Consider the following 14,956-nt stretch of genomic DNA (forward strand, 5'->3'; position numbering starts at 1 on the left):
CACTATATAGTGTATATATATTTATACAAGGGCTGACAAAAAGTTCATGGTGGGGCTGGCATTGTGGCATTAGCAGGTAAGGCTGCCGCCTGCAATGCCAGCATCCCTTATGGGTGCCTGTTCATGTCCCATCTGCTCTACTCCAAATCCATTTCCTTGGGAGCTGCTAATAGCCTGGGAAAAGCAGCAGAAGATAGGCAAGTGCTTGGGCCCCTGCCGCCAATGTGTGAGATTGGATGGTGCCTCCTGGCTTCTGCCTGGCCCAGCCCTGGCTGTTGTGGCCCATTTGGGTAGTGAATCAGTGGATGGCAGAGCTTTCTTTCTCTGTCTCTCCCTCTCTCTCTGTAACTATGACTTTCAAATAGCTAAATAAATCAATCTTTTTTTAAAGGATTGTGAGAAAATGGAGTTAAAAGATATATTTTGGTGCAGAAAAACTAATTGATATTTAACAGTTTTTCATAATATATAATATATATTTTTGGTGAACTTTTTGAAAACCCCTTGCATGCATGAATTGCAAAAATTTTTGCACCAAAATAAATATGTTTTTAAAAGGCTAATCCTCTGCCTGTGGCGCCGGCACCCCAGGTTCTAGTCCCGGTTGGGGCACTGGGTTCTGTCCCCGGTTGCTCCTCTTCCAGCCCAGCTCTCTGCTGTGGCCCAGGAAGGCAGTGGAGAATGACCCAAGTGCTTGGGCCCTGTACCCACATGGGAGACCAGGAGGAAGCACCTGGCTCCTGGCTTCGGATCGGCGCATTGCGCCAGCCGCAGCGCACCGGCCGTAGTGGCTATTTGGGGGGGTGAACCAACGGCAAAAGGAAGACCTTTCTCTCTGTCTCTCTCTCTCTCACTGTCTAAATCTGCCTGTCAAAATAAATAAATAAATAAATAATTTTTTTTTTTTATTTTTTTGACAGGCAGAGTGGACAGTGAGAGAGAGACAGAGAGAAAGGTCTTCCTTTTGCCGTTGGTTCACCCTCCAATGGCCGCCGCGGTAGCGCGCTGCGGCTGGCGCACCGCGCTGTTCCGATGGCAGGAGCCAGGTGCTTATCCTGGTCTCCCATGGGGTGCAGAGCCCAAACACTTGGGCCATCCTCCACTGCACTCCCTGGCCACAGCAGAGATATGGCCTGGAAGAGGGGCAACCGGGATAGGATCGGTGCCCCGACCGGGACTAGAACCCGGTGTGCCGGCGCCGCAAGGCGGAGGATTAGCCTGTTGAGCCACGGCGCCGGCCTAAATAAATAATTTTTAAAATGTATTTATTTTCATTTATGTATATGAAAGGCAGAGAAAGAGAGAGAGAGAGAGAGAGAGAGAGAGAGAGAGATATTTCCATCTACTGGTTCTTTTCCAAATGACCACAACAGTTAAGGCTGGGCCAGGACAAAGCCAGGAGCCAGGAGCTCCATTCATGTCTCAAATCTGGGTGGCAGGGACCCAAGTAGTTGAGCCATCGTTTGCTGCCTCCCAGGGTGCACATTAGCAGGAAGCTGGATCAGAGCAGTGGCAGGACGCATCTCAGGCACTCTTAAGGGATGCTAGCATCACAGGCAGAGGCTTAACCTGCTGTACTGCGATGCCTACCCCTAAATACATCTTTTAACTCCATTTCCCATGGGCTTTTTGAAGAAATCTAATAGACATTTTAACAGATATGTGTATTTATGCATTTAAAAACCAGTTGAAGACTGTCATTTGTCAAAGCAGTGAATGAAAAGCCAGTTTGTGCTGCCAGGGAGTCATTCCAAAGGAAGGGCCATTTAGTTCAGGCAGGAAGAAAACGTGCTCAGGTCTGAGTAGAAATTGGTGAAAGAGGGTGGCACATCAAGGGTGGCACAAGGTCAGATCTTCCCCCAGAAACCAGATGGAAAGGGATTTGTGATGCCTGCAGCAGAAGTTGAGGAGTAAAGAGAGCGGGAGGCCCGTGCCTGGTGTTAGAGGAGCAGAAATGGTGCGATTTGTAACAAGAGAGTCTGGGCACCAGAGACCCAGGAAGTGACTCAGAGGGTGATGGCGATGAGTCATGTGAAGTGGTGGCAGCTGAACCCAGGAAAGGCTGGGACACGCTAATGAAGCACATCACGCTCAGGGCTGCCAATGGGTAATGGGTGCCCTCACTTAACACGTTGGCACAGCGTGAGAAATAGCCTGTTGAGACAGCTCTGTCTTCTGTTCCAAAAAACAAAATAGTCCAATTTTTCCATAAGACCTCACAGTTAACACCTTTTATTTTTCAAGATCAGGAAAACTGAGAAATACATGCCTTTCATAATTTGTACTTTTGGATGTGTACCCTCATTAAAAAAAGAAATGAAGGTGATATTCCATAATTAAGCACATTTTCATTTCATACACTGTGTAGCATATGATGCAATGTATAGGAAGCCTGTGATATTTATCCTCGGACATGTGTGGTCCACTCCTGTTGTGTTAGATGCTGAATGAGGGTCAAAGGGCAGAGGGCATGGCCCTCTGGTGTCAGAGAGCTGCAGGTGTGCAGGCAGGATGGCGATGCAGAGGCCAAGGTCAACTGTCTGGCTTCACATCTGAGCTCTGTACTTTCTGCCTGGGCCTTATTTTCTTTTTTCTTTTTCTTCTTCTTCTTTTTTTTTTTTTTTTTTTGATAGGCAGAGTGGATAGTGAGAGAGAGAGAGACAGAGAGAAAGGTCTTCCTTTTTGCCGTTGGTTCACCCTCCAATGGCCGCTGCGGCTGGCGCATCTCGCTGATCCGAAGCCAGGAGCCAGGTGCTTCTCCTGGTCTCCCATGCAGGTGCAGGGCCCAAGGACTTGGGCCATCCTCCACTCTGGGCCTAATTTTCATCTGCTGGAAGTCTAGTGCAGGGAGACCCGGACTGAGGAAGAGGGGTGGCAGACTAAGCATTGTTATGCATTTGTACCCAAGCTTGTATGGTATTCCTGCTTTCAATTGCATCTGAAGGAACCTCCGTTTTCCCTTCTCCAGACAGGAGACAGCGACTTTTCTCTCTGGAAGAGCAGTAGAGTTAGGGAGAGGAATCTAGAAATCTACCTTCCCAACAATTTTCAACCTATGTTGTGCTATCTTCCCTCCACATTCACTTACAGAGATACCTTAAACCATCAGTCTGTAGGACTTAAGAGCACTCTGTCATTTTATCATGGTGGTTCTTTGCTCATCCTGTAATTCAATTGTTGAAGTTCAATTATTTGAGTTGGTTGGACTGGGCTGGTTGTGTATAAATACATAGAGGTTAAGAATATGGATCGTGGACCAGGTCTCAAATGCTGACCGCCTCTCACGAGTCATAAGACTTGGGGGCAGTTAAGCAACCGCTGTGTGCCTCTGTTTCTTCAATTGTGAAATGAGGTTAATGACCGTAAACACTCACTAGGTTTTGGTGGACATACTAAGTCCTCATTAGCTATCATCCTCATTATTATGCTGAAGAGAGGCACCATCGCATATAGTGGATTAGGCAAAGACCTACAGCCAGACTGGACCTGACTCCAGGCTGAGTGACCTTGGGCAAGGCCTTTGCTTTCCCATTTGCCTCAGTTTTTCCATTTGTAAAAAAGGGATAGCAAGAGAACCACCTTGGTAGGAGCTGAGCAAGGATGCACTGAATTAAGATGCTTACCATTCCCAGAACAGTGCCTGGCAGATAGTATACAACCTTGCCATCCATGATTATGAATGAGTTTATTTTTTTTCTTTTTGCATTGTTTATTTATTTACTTGTGTTTTCAATCTAGCATTGCGCCTGGCCCATACTAGGTACTTGTTAAGGTGCAGTTTAATTCAGTGGACTTCGATGTGTATTGGCCCAATACACGTAGACTTGCCTATACCGCTTGTATATGGCCTTAGACAAGGCGTGGACATTAGCTATCATCTCCAGCTCCTTTTCCCATTCTGCCCCATGGTATTCACAGTTAAAGGGACAGCCTAAGGGACATGAGGTCATGACAGTCTCCTGAATCAGCTCTTTGCTTCTCCATGTCCATTCTGAAGTCACCGTACATTCCCAAAGGGCAGAAATCAAAGGAGGAAACACACTTGCAGACACAAGTACGATCAGCCCCCATGCATTTCCAAGGGAACATTTCTGCTGGAGAGAAACACACTGGCATCTGAACACTCGGGCAGGGCTACAGGGTGGAGGGTAGACCTGAGAGCAGGAAAGCTCGCCTGCTAGCCCAGAGATGGAGCCGTCTCTGCCTGGGCGGCAGCAGCCGTTCCGCCCCTTCATAAACATCAAGACACAAAATAATGGAATGTTTAGTCTGAGTAATACATTAAGGAAATCAATTAGGCCCACATGCAACTTTCTAAGATTTTAATTACAGTACTTAGGGTACCACACTAGAGCAGTTTGTCAGGAACATAATTTGTTAATGAATAACAACTGACACAGTGAATTAGTCGGGATTGTAATTAGCTCTTGCTAGCCATCCATTGGAACCCTGATGAAAAGGCAGTCAGAGAAAGAGGGGGAAATCAGCTGTAAATGATAACCTTGACAGCTCTATCTGGGCTGCGTCCTTGATGCCAGGGTACCCAGAGGGGGCTGGGTAAGACCCTGTGCACGTTGTGAGCCAAGCGTGGTCTTCAAAAGAGCAGCCGGCAGCCTCACCTAGGAGCTTATGGGAAATTTGGAATCTTGGGCTCTACCCCACGCCTACTAAATCAGAAGATGTGGGTGAAGATGTGCTGGTAACTCATAAGCACATTTAAATTTCAGAAGCACTGGCTGGGGACAAAGCCCACAGGTTCAAAATCAAACAGATCTTATTGTAGCTCCTAACATGCCTACCCATTCCCTGGAAAAGTGTTCTTGGGCCACTGCTGAGTCGTTTTTAGCCTCAGTATCCTGCTCAGTAAGTTGGACCTACTAACAGCTACACTGCAGGGTTGCTGTAATGATGGGGTGGCACCTGTGTGTGCCTCCACACATTGGGTGAACAATGAATGAATGACAGCATAGGAGAACTCAGCACAGCTTCCCAAGACTGGGCCTGAATGAAGAAAACCAAGTGCTTCTCTGGCCTAGCTCACTTCTGTGAGGCTTCTCTGCAAATCTGAGTGCCTTCATCTCTCCCATCTCCCCATTCTACAGTAGGGTGAGACTAAGAAAAAAGATATAATATTACAAATTAGAATATTAATTTATGGAGAAAATATTTTTAAAGACTACATATAAAATAACCACATTAGCTAGAGAATATGCTAAAATTAGATTCAAGTGATATTGACATTTTAAGGTGGTCAAATGACCAAATAAGAAAAGGTGATGAGGGGCCAGTGTTGTGGCACAGATGGTTAAGCCGCTGCCTGCAACACTGGCATCTCTTATCAGTGCCAGTTCAAGTCCTGGCTGTTCCACTTCTGATCCAGTTCCCGTAGAAGATGTCTCAAGTGTTTGGGCCCCTGCATCCATGTGGGAGAGCTAGATGAAGCTCCTGGCTCCTGGCTCCTGGCTTTGGTCTGGTCCAGCGCTGGCTGTTGTGGCTATTTGGGGAGTGAACGAGCAGATGGAAGATCTCTCTCTCCCTCTCTCTCTTTCCCTCTCACTCCCTCTCCCTCTCTCTCTGTAATTCTGCCTTTCAAATAAATAAAATAAATCCAAAAAAGAAAAGGGAGAAGACATGACACGATGAGATGCAATAGTGGGAGGTACTGTTCTATGTCCTCACACAGGAAGGGAGGCCTGGGGAATAGAATGGCTGTGAGCTTTCCTCCCTAGGATCGTGAAGACGGAGCTCTGTATTTGAGGGTCATGTCTTCTGCATGACAGTACTTGGCATGTGATTCACAGAGGCTAGATTCTTAACAGCATGTAAAACTTGAAAATATGCATGTGGAAGCAAATTGCTCGTGAGAAAATATTTCTCTAAGCTTCCTCACCAGCTCAAAAGAAGAACTGGAAAGACCTCTACTAAGTCTTTTATCACACTGAGTGCTGAAATGCGTGCAGTCACTGCTGTGCCAGGCCTCTTACAGCAAACGATGATCATGTGCCAACACACTGTCAACTGAAGGAGTCCTGGGGACATCCACAAGGGGAAATTGGGAAAAAAAAAACAAAACAAAACATTTTTTTTTTCATCAGGTAAGTACAGGGAGAGTAAAATACTGAGAAAGATATTACACATTGTGTTAGCATAAGATATCTAGAGTAGTATCATTATTTTAAATTTATTTATTTATTTGAAAGGCAGAGTTACAGAGAGGCAGAGGCAGAGAGAAAGAGAGGTCTTCCATCTGCTGGTTCACTCCCTAAATGGCCACAACAGCCAGAGCTGAGCTGGTCCGAAGCCAGGAGCCAAGAGCTTCCTCCAGGTCTCCCCAGCGAGTGCAGAGGCCCAAGGAGTTGGGCCATCCTCCACTGCTTTTCCAGGACATAGCAGAAAGCTGGATCGGAAGTGGAGCAGCCAGGACTTAAATCGGCACCCATATAGGATGCTGGCACTGCAGGTGGTGGCTTTACCCACTACGCCACAGCACAAAAGAAGTTTGCTTTTAGAAATATAACTGTTTATATCATTTGACTCTTAAAATGGCTATATTCAATTTCTTTGAAGATTTATTCATTTATCTGAAAGGCAGAGAGACAGAGCAAGAATCTCCCATCCTCTGGTTCACTTCCCAAACAGTTGCAGTGGTTTTTGGGACTGGGCTAGGCTGAACCCAGGAGTCAGGGGCTTCATGCAGGTGTCCCATGTGGGTAAAGGGGCCCAAGCACTTGGGCCATTTTCCACTGCTTTCCCAGGTCCATTAGCAGGGAGCTGGATTGGAAATGGAGCAGGTGGGACTTGAACTGGCACCCGTATGGGATTCTGGCATTACAGGTAGCAGCTTAACCTGCTACGCCACAGTTTGGCACAACTTTCTGATCAGAAGTTTTTAATAATGATCTCTTCAAGTTTTTGATATTCACTTTCACCAAGGAGGTCACAAAAAGGCCTTTGAACCATTGTTTTACAACTATTTTAAAAATTCATAATAGTTGAAATTATATTTAGGACTCTAACAGCCCATCCTTTTATTGACAAATTCAATGTGGAAATTTCTTGTGATAATGCAAGTGTTTTTTCCAGTCTAATCAACCTTTTCATATCTGTTCCTCCAAGGTGATCATATGGCTCTGGTTTGTAAGTTTTCACGTATCATTAGAGTAGTCACACTGCAGATGACTTGGATGCCACTAGTACTGTGGGATGTACACATGGGTCCCACTCATCTTGAGCCACTCTCTGGAGAGCTCCTTATATGGCTGCTCACGGTCAGGGCAGGGCTGACCAATCCAGGGCCTCCAGCAGCCACAAAGTTTTGGGGGTTTAAGGTCTTATGGCACACATGCAGTGTGTGGCACACGACTTGGCCATTTGGGAAGTTTTGGATTACTCAGCGGCAGGAACCAAGCCATCTTCTTTCTCTTTCACTTCTTGAATCTATGCAGGGTGGTCTCTCTTGTCCCTTCCTCTTCCTGCTGCAAAAGTTGTTTAAAAAGCTGGGGTCCTTCTCCTGAAATCAGTGTTTGTTTTTTCCTCTCAATTGACACCCCGCCTTGTTCATCATTCTCACTCCATGCTAGGATGGCTGGGTTACTCAGCCCTTGATCTGAGGTCCAATGTGGTGTTTTTGGTGGTGTGACAGGCTCCACTTCCTCAAGAAGTCACGGAGTGCTGCTTTGCATTGGTCTGTGCTCCAGCTGCAATGCATCTTACCCTGGGGTCTGGGGAATGGAAGAGGAACATGGTCAATGAGTGAGAAGCAACAGGCTTTGGGCCTCATCCGTATTCTTTGTTCTCTTACCAGGGGTTTATATTGGCACGTCCAACAGTTGAAGAGCTATTATTGTAATTTATTTGGTCACTATAGATTAAGCAGGAGGTTTTAGTTGATGCAACAAAGGCCATAGGGAGAAATTACAGAGAAGTTAATTTAGAACCCACAGCTTGCCAAACTTCTAGTCATGTCAAGAATGGAGCAGAGTAGAGAGAGTACAGATTTCAGGAAAATTCAAGAGGATTTCTTTGGAGGCAGTTTTGGCTTTGCTTGAGTCCTTCCCCATCCAAGGAGGAGGGTGGAGAGAGCAGCCTCTCCCTTTACAATATCAAGGGAGAGGAGTTAATATGGGACCTATGGAGAGCAGTTTGAGGAACACACAGGCCCTTGGTTTGATCCCCACATTCTTACCCACTCAGAAAATCAGAGATGAGAATGATTCCTACTTGGAGATTGCCTTTGCTCCCAGATTGTGCCTGAGCAATGGAGACTAGGTTCTCTGGCGAGCCCGGGTGGGTTGTCTTCTAACTGTTATCAAGGAAGAAGGTGTGGCTTCAGCAGAGGATGCTCCTGGATTCCTGGAGTCAGAGGAGAGCAATGCCAGACCTGGGCTTCCACCTGGGTCACGGGCATTGTCGAGGGGAGCCCACCCGTGAACAGCCCCAGAAAACCACTTGGACATCTTCTTGGCCCCCGGGACTTGGTAGGGCCAGTCAGGGGTGACATCTTCTGCAATCCTTAGCTTTTCTTCTTACCACTCAGACCTCGCTGACCCTGCCTGATCCCAGCCTGGAAGGGTCAGAGGCTGTAGCTGATTCCCTGAAGACAGGTGCGTTGGTAGGTGGAGGAAGTGACAGTGACAGCCTCCTTCGCCTCTCCTCCAGCCCTGTGCTCTCCCAGGAAGGCTGTCTCCAGGAAGGAGGGCAAAGTCTTAATTTCCAGAGATTTGATAGCACCCAAGACTGGGTGTCACAGTGACGGAATTTAATGGCATTTGCTGCTCTAAGTGGCCATCAGGCGCTTGATCAGGAAGTGATCAGAAAAATCAAGAGATCGCCTGAGCTTTCACCCCTCCCACCCTCCACCCCCGGGTATGTTTTCGAGTTCCCCTCCAGAACTGGATATTCAAGTAATTTTTCTATAGGTCTGTGAACACCCTGAGGGCAGGAATTGTCTTGTTCACTGCTAAATCCACAACATCAAGCTTGTGTTTGAGGAGGAACAGGTGCCAATACATTATTTCCCTTCCCCATCACTGCATAATCTGTAGCCTTCACTGGGCAGGTTTCCAGCTGCTCCCATTCAGTCTTATCAGGAGAGCTCTTGAACAGATCAATTACCCTTTCTTTGCTGCCAGCCTCATTCCGAGGTTTGTCTCTCCAATTCTCAAAACACTTCGATTTTTAAAATTGTACTGAAAAGAGGAAGAAAATGACTTTCCAAGGTCAGGTAGTGGAGTTGGTGGGTCAACTTGGAAAGAAATAGATGAGTTCTGAGATATGTGAAACTTTGTCCACAGAAATCAAACCGTCCTATTTCTGATCTTTCCACCTCACTCAGTGACTTGTTGTTGTTGTTGTTATTGGAACAGAACATTCATTATTCAGACTGTGGGTAGAAGAGTGAAATGGTCTGGATCTGGAAATAAAGGCGATGTGCTACTCAACAGCCACCACCCTTGCCATCAGTCATTGGTTTAAATGAAAGCAGCCTGGGCCCATGGCTGCCCCTGTCCTGGCAGGGAGCTACTTGTTCGGGGCTGTAGTTTTTCCTTTCTTCAGTGCCTGTTTTGAAAAATGCTCTCCATTTTCATCTTATTTATTTATTTTTTTGACAGGCAGAGTGGACAGTGAGAGAGAGAGAGAGACAGAGAGAAAGGTCTTCCTTTTGCCGTTGGTTCACCCCCTCATGGCCGCTGTGCTGGCGCGCTGTGCTGATCCGAAGCCAGAAGCCAGGTGCTTCTCCCAGTCTCCTATGCGGGTGCAGGGCCCAAGCACTTGGGCCATCCTCCACTGCACTCCCGGGCCACAGCAGAGAGCTGGACTGGAAGAGGGGCAACCGGGACAGAATCCGGTGCCCCAACCAGGACTAGAACCCGGTGTGCCAGTGCCGCAGGCGGAGGATTAGCCTAGTTAGCCGTGGCACTAGCCTTCCATTTTCATCTTACCCTGTGCTTCCTGCTTCCCTTGCAGCCCAGCCTCCCACCAGGTTCCCTTGATCTTGGGTTCTTTCTGCATCCTTTCCAGTTTATCCTCCAGACAATGTATTTCCTCAGTTTACTTCTGGTCTCCATATCAAGAACTCCCAGGGGCCGGCGCTGTGGCACAGCAGGTAAGCTACTGCCTGCAGTGCCAGCATCCATTCTGGGTGCCGGTTCAAGTTCCTGCTGCTCCACTTCCGATCCAGCTCTCTGCTATAACCTGGGAAAGCAATAGAAGATGGCCCAAGTCCTTGGGCCCCTGCGCCCGCATGGGAGGCCTGTATGAAGCTCCTGGCTCCTGGCTTCTGATTGGCACAGCTCCAGCCATTGCAGCCATCTGGGGAGTGAACCAGCGGATAGAAGACCTCTCTCTCTCTTTCTCTGCCTCTGCCTCTCTGTCACTCTGCCTTTCAAATAAATAAATAAATAAATCTTTTTTTAAAAAAATTGAGAAGGAAATACCAAGATTTTCTGTATACCATCTGCCTCTATACATGCATAGTTGCTCCCATGATCATTATCCCCCAGCAGGGTGGGGCGTTTCTGCCAGTGGATGAACCAACACTGACATGGCATCATTACCCCCGAGTTCGCAACTTCCAGTATGCATCACTCCTGGTGTGTGCATCCTTTGGGTTTATACAGATGTGTGATGACCTGTAACCCTCATTTGGCAGCATACCGAGTGTTTTCACTGTCCTGAAGTTCACCTGTGCTCTGCCTAGTCACCCCTCCCTCCTCAATTCGATTTCTTTAGATTCAGTTTCATCATCTGTTAAGAGAAAAACAACAATGATCTCTCTGGTTCTATTTATAGATTAAATGTGACAGTATACGTGAAAATGTCCAGGATGTCACCAGATGCATGGTATGGGCTCGGAGCCCTGCTGTGGTTTCCTTCCTCCATTGGGGGTGGTGACTAACGTATACCTCTTTATGACACAGTGGCTCCTAGCATTCAGCCTTGTGCAGAGTCATGGCTCAGTAAATATTTGCTGGAAGAGTGAATGAATAAGTGAGAGGTAGGAAGGAAGAAAGAAAGAAAAGAAGGCAGAGAGCAAGGGAGAGAGAAAGGGAAAAAAAAACAGAAAATGAAAGTTGGCCATATTTGTCTTCTTTGTATTGCAGAGTTAATAGATATTTCAACTCAAAGAGACGTATCTCTAAAGAGACAACTGGATATTTCACTTCTTTCTAATCCTGTGTAACATTTTCAGCAGCAGCTATTTTGACATTTGGAAAGGAGGGCCTGTTCAGAGTTCTTAATGTCTAGAATTTGGGAGTTGATATCCCAGTGGTGCCATCTCTGTCAAAGAAAGTATTATTGGGCCGGCACTGTGAAGTAGTGGGTAAAGCTACCAACTATGGCGCTGGCATCCCATATGGGCCCCGGTTCACATCCCAGTTGCTCCACTTCCCATCCAGCTCCCTGCTGATATGCCTGGGAAAGCAGTGGAGGATGGCCCAAGTCCTGGGGCCCTGTACCCATGTGGGAGACCAGGAAGAAGCTCCTGGCTTCTGGCTTCAGGCTGTCCCAATCCCGATTGTTGTGGCCATTTGCAGTAGAAAAGAAAAATCAAGTCCAACTCAAAAAGGACAAGTTGAGACTTATAGCCAGACAGTAGTGTGAAGGGATTGTGATGGAAAATTACCAAGAGGAGACATCAAGGTTGGAAAGATTCTTACTAAACTCAGCTTGCAGGATTCTTGCTGAAGGCGGCAAAGATTTAGGCATCAAAGATGAGGGATAAAGAACTTGATCAGATGTCAAAGGGTGATCAGATATCAAGTGTGAGGGATTCTCACTAAACTGACTTAGCAAGATTCTTGCTAAAACTGCATGAAGCGGACTGAAGACTGGAGGGAGATCAAGGTTGAAGCCAAGTGCTTAGGAGAGCCTCACTAAGCTTTGGTCAAGGAGACCCAGTCTTTGTCACCCTCTCTTATCTCACTGGAAGCAAAATCTCTAAAGCCCTCTGTTTCAATCCAACAGGGAAATGTAGGGATATCAGGAATATTCCTATCTCTGGCTTTTTGTTTGTAAGGGGGATAGAGCCACTCTGTTTCCTCCCAAATACTGTGGTGGACAATTTCATTTCCCGTGGTTATTATAGTAAATAACTACAAACCTAGTGGATGAGCACAACAGAAATGGATTTTCCCAAAGTTCTGCAGGCCAGAAGCCTGAAATCCGTATTGTGGGGCTAAAATCAAAGTCCTGTCCACAGAGCTGTACTCCTTCTGGGGGCTCGAAGGAGAATCAATTCTTCATGCTCTCCTGTCTGGAACCTCCCTCTGCCTTCCTCTTTAAGAATACATGTCATTACATTTAGGGCCCATCCAGATAATCAAGATAATCCACCCATCTCAGGATTCTTAAACATCTGCAGAGACCTTCTTTTCAAATAAAGCCATATGGACATATACCTGAATAAAACATCACATTTTGGAATGGCCATTTTTCAGTCTGCTACAGCTAGCCAAAAGGGTTGTGAGAACCGAGGAGTACTTCATGATTCTCAACTGAATCCAAAGATTTATTCATAATAAAATGATCCTCAAGGTTATTTCAGTTTGGTTCTTCTAGAGTTTTGTTGCATTGAACTTGGCCTGCTAAACCTTTCCATATGCACATGTAGTAAGTATTAAATGTAACAGAATTAATGTTTTCCTTTTCACAAACTTGTGCCTCCCCTGCTCTTTCATATGTGGGTAAGGAGCAACACCATGCATCCAGCAGCTCAAGTCAAAAGCCTAGTATGGCCACACTCTCTTTTCTTATCCTCTCAATCCATTTGTGATCTTCAGCTAACAGTCCTGCATGGGATCCACCAATCAGAACACAGTCAGTCAATAAAACCCTCTGGGGGATCTCTGCCATGCCAGGCACTGGTATTTCAGTACCTAGTGCAAAGTAAATGCAATGTAAAAAGTTGTTATACTTTATTGTGTAGGGACTGACTATGGAAAGAGTCCGAACATGTTTGTTAGAAATGTAATTTCTTTTCCTATGTTTTTGCTCCATGGTTGGTTGAATCTGCAGGTGCAGAATCCATGGATACCGAGGGCCAGCTCTCCACATTCTTATCATGACCTACAAGGTGCTCCATCATTGGCCTCTTCTGCTCCAGTCTCGTCCTCTCTACTCTCTTTCATTATCCCCAATGGCTTTCTTTCTGTATCTTCTCTCCTCCTCTCACCATCTTGGCACTTTAGTTCTCTTTTGAATGCTATGCTTGCCTACATTTTGCATGCCTGTCTCTTCACTAAGGTTAAAATCAAAAGTCAACGCTGCCCTCCTCCATTTTTTGTGATGAGATTCCACTTAGTCTATATCTCTTCATTCACTAAATCTTTTATTACTATAAACTTGGCATTCTGAGGCCAGCTTTCTGGCGAAGCAGGTAAAGCCATAGCCTGCAATGCTGGCATCCCATATGGACTCTGGTTCAAGATGCTTCACTTCTGATCTAGTTCCTTGCCAATGCACCTGGAAAAACAGCTGAGGATAGCCCAAGTCCTTGGGCCCCTGCACTCACTTGAGAGACGTGGAAGAAATCCTGGTTCCTGACTTCAGAATGGCCCAGTTCCAGCCTTTGTGGCCATTTGGGGAGTGAATCCACAGATGGAAGAATCTCTGTCTCTCCCTCTCTCTCTCTCTCTATAACTGCCTTTCAAATAAATAAATAAATTTTAAACACACACACACACACACACACAAAGCTTGGCTTTCTGCTAGGTACCCAGGGTACACAAATAAATAAGACCTAGTTGGTCACTTCTGGGTCTTCAGTAGAGTAAAATAGGCCAAAAAAATTCTTAAGACCTGAAGATATTTATGGAACAATGCAGAACTGCACTGGAAGTCTTGTAAGAGTGCAGAGGAGGATGTAACTATTAATAACAGTGCCTGGGACATCGTGGAGAAATCGTGGAAGGTTCTACAGAGTAACTGACTTACCTGGATAATTATAGAGAAGAATTATTGGTCTAGAATGAATAAACTGAAATGTATTATTCTGTTCTGATTAAGACCAAATATGTATCTATGTTTTGTAAATACTTAAACAAGAGGTATTCTTGGGGCTGGTGTTGTGATGTAGTGGGTAAACTGCCACCTCCAATACCAATATCCCATATGGGTCTTGGTTCTTGTCCCACCTGTTCCACTTATGATCCAGCTCTCTGCTAATGGCCTGGGAAAAGTAGTGGAGAATGGCTCAAGTGTTTGGGTCCCAACACTCACATGGGCGACCTGGATGGAATTCCAGGCTCCTGTTTTCGGCCTGGTCCATCCCTGGCCCATTGCCGCCATCTGAGAAGTAAACCAGCTGATGGAAGATTTCTTTCTCTCTGTCTGTCCCTCTCTCTCTGTAACTCTGACTTTTAAACAAACAAATAAAGCTTTTAAAAAATTATAATTGATGTAGTTGTGGTGGTGGTACAATCATGAATGTATTAAAAATGAGGTATTCTTGATTTTCAGGCACTATTTTGATGGGCATTATGTACATCCGAAGTAGATTGCTTTGCTTTGTAATGCAGAGCAGGAACTGGAGCACTTCTTGTGTACTTGACTTTGCAACAAAGTTCGATATGGCAAGGAAGAGATCTGAGAGCGGATGGACTCTGGTTTCTCCAGTTAAAATGAGGTAAGTGGGAGGTTTCGGTCACACAGCTGCCCTTGTGTCTGTTTTTAATCTCTGAAAGTGATAGTGGGTCCATTATCCCTCGAATAGGTAGGCACATTTCTAATTGCCCTTCTGATTGCTCAGGAAGGCAAGTGTCTTCCTAATCAGTCTTTGTAGAGATAGGGAAAAAGAGAAAAAGTCTAAAAATCACACTCTTCTTCTGTAGATAGCGTAACCATTCCGACAGCAGGGTTTCATATTTCTCTTTGTGAATAGTCATCAGAATGTGTGATTACCTACTCACTTTTGTGTTATTTTTTGAACATTGTGCCCCTGCTATATTGAAAGTTC

The 14,956-nt window shown here is 45.8% G+C and overlaps 1 long non-coding RNA gene across 4 annotated transcripts in view; it reads left to right on the forward strand.

Annotated features, from left to right (window-relative positions):
• Positions 1 to 14,956, forward strand: part of LOC133771650 (uncharacterized) — a 104,459-nt gene that overhangs the window by 60,315 nt on the left and 29,188 nt on the right. For all 4 annotated transcript variants that reach the window (XR_009867601.1, XR_009867602.1, XR_009867600.1 and 1 more), the window contains one exon: positions 14,461 to 14,626. This is a non-coding gene — a long non-coding RNA (uncharacterized LOC133771650). The remainder of the gene's footprint in view (positions 1 to 14,460; positions 14,627 to 14,956) is intronic.

This window comes from Lepus europaeus, chromosome 12, assembly GCF_033115175.1.
Source record: "Lepus europaeus isolate LE1 chromosome 12, mLepTim1.pri, whole genome shotgun sequence".
In the NCBI taxonomy this organism is placed as follows: domain Eukaryota; kingdom Metazoa; phylum Chordata; class Mammalia; order Lagomorpha; family Leporidae; genus Lepus; species Lepus europaeus.